The sequence below is a fragment of the Galeopterus variegatus genome, unplaced genomic scaffold (assembly GCF_000696425.1).
Source record: "Galeopterus variegatus unplaced genomic scaffold, G_variegatus-3.0.2 Scaffold6624, whole genome shotgun sequence".
NCBI classification, from domain to species: Eukaryota; Metazoa; Chordata; class Mammalia; order Dermoptera; family Cynocephalidae; genus Galeopterus; species Galeopterus variegatus.
In genome coordinates this window covers 9,517-11,075 of record NW_007732735.1, presented here as the reverse complement: position 1 = coordinate 11,075, position 1,559 = coordinate 9,517, and positions in this window count along the sequence as shown.

The window sequence follows — 1,559 nt, the reverse complement described above, 5'->3', positions numbered from 1 at the left end:
TATGTGCTGAGGATCATAGACATATTGTCTTTATGTCATATATGCAACATAAACATATTGTTATATATGCAACATATATAAACAGAAATATGCTTGTAAACCATTAACTATTAGTTAACTATAACCGTTAACTATTTGTCTTTTAGGTTTTATGACTTCAGTTCTTACCTTTAAATCTGTCTGGAACATCATATGATTGTAGCCTTATAATATATTTGCATACCTAGCAGGGCCTAGGATCCCTTAGCATCTGAACCATGAGACTGGATTTTTAGGCTCCAAGCTCCAAATGTTTAGTGAGGGAAGCAACTTCACCTCCCGTTTAAGCTAAGGGCACCCATCAGTTTAGACCAGGGTTTCTCAGCCTTGGGCCTACTGACATTTTGGTAATTCTCTTTTGTGGGAGTTTACCGTTTTGCAGCATCCCTGGCCTCTACTCCTGTATGTCTGTAACTTACCCCCAACTGTGATAACAAAAAATGCCGGCAGACATTGAAAACTTGCCCCTAATGAGAGCCACTTGTGTAGCTGTATGCATCCTTATTTCCTGCTTTGGATGCTGTAACAAAGCCATGATGCTTGGAGCCAGAGCTGCCATCTTGCAATCATGAGGAACGACACCACAGAGGTGCTGAGGATAGTACAAGAGATAGACATTGGCAAGTCACTGCACCAACCCTAGAATTACCTTCCTAGGGGAAATTAGNAGGGCTCGATTTGGCCCAACCCAAATCAACCCAACCAGCTGGTGCTGCTCATCTTTCCAGACTCAAACCCTGATCCTCCTGCCTCTTACACCACACACTTCACCCACTCTGAACCACTTAGTGACCCAAAATGTCTGCCAATGCATGAGTGTTCCCTACACCTGGTATTCAGCCCCTCTTCCTGGATAACTCCTACTCATCCTGCTGAGCTCCCTTTGACATCTCCTCCTCCAGGAAGCCTACCTTGCCTCTCCAAGGCTGGTGTGCTCAGANAGAGATAGACATTGGCAAGTCACTGCACCAACCCTAGAATTACCTTCCTAGGGGAAATTAGCAGCCTCCCACTGTGTAAGCCACTTTAGTCATGTGTTTTGTTACTTGCAGCCAAGAGCATCCTAGTGAATCCACCAGTGACCTTCTTCCTCTGCTTAAAACCCTTTGCTACTTCTGCATTCAGGATGGATATCAAACTCTATAGCTTAGCACCCAAGGGCCATTGCCTCCCTCTCCTGCCTCATCTCCCATCACCCCTCGCAGCACACATTTTCTCCTCTTGGGCCATAATGAGAGTCCTTTGAAGCAGCCCTGGAATTTCCTGCCTCCTGATTTTTGCATCAGCTGCCCCCCATGCCACATCCTTCCTCCTCCTGCCACCCTGTTCACTCCTACTTATCTTTCAAGACCTAGCCCGTGTCATCTCCTCCAGGAGGTTTCCCCTGATTCTCCATGTAGTGGTTTTCAAGCATGATTCCCAAATTAGTGAACACTCCTCCAACTGAGAGTGATCACATGTTTTCTTGGGCAGGGATTTGGACCTCTGTGACTTTTCATAGCTCTGAGCACCAGAGCAGT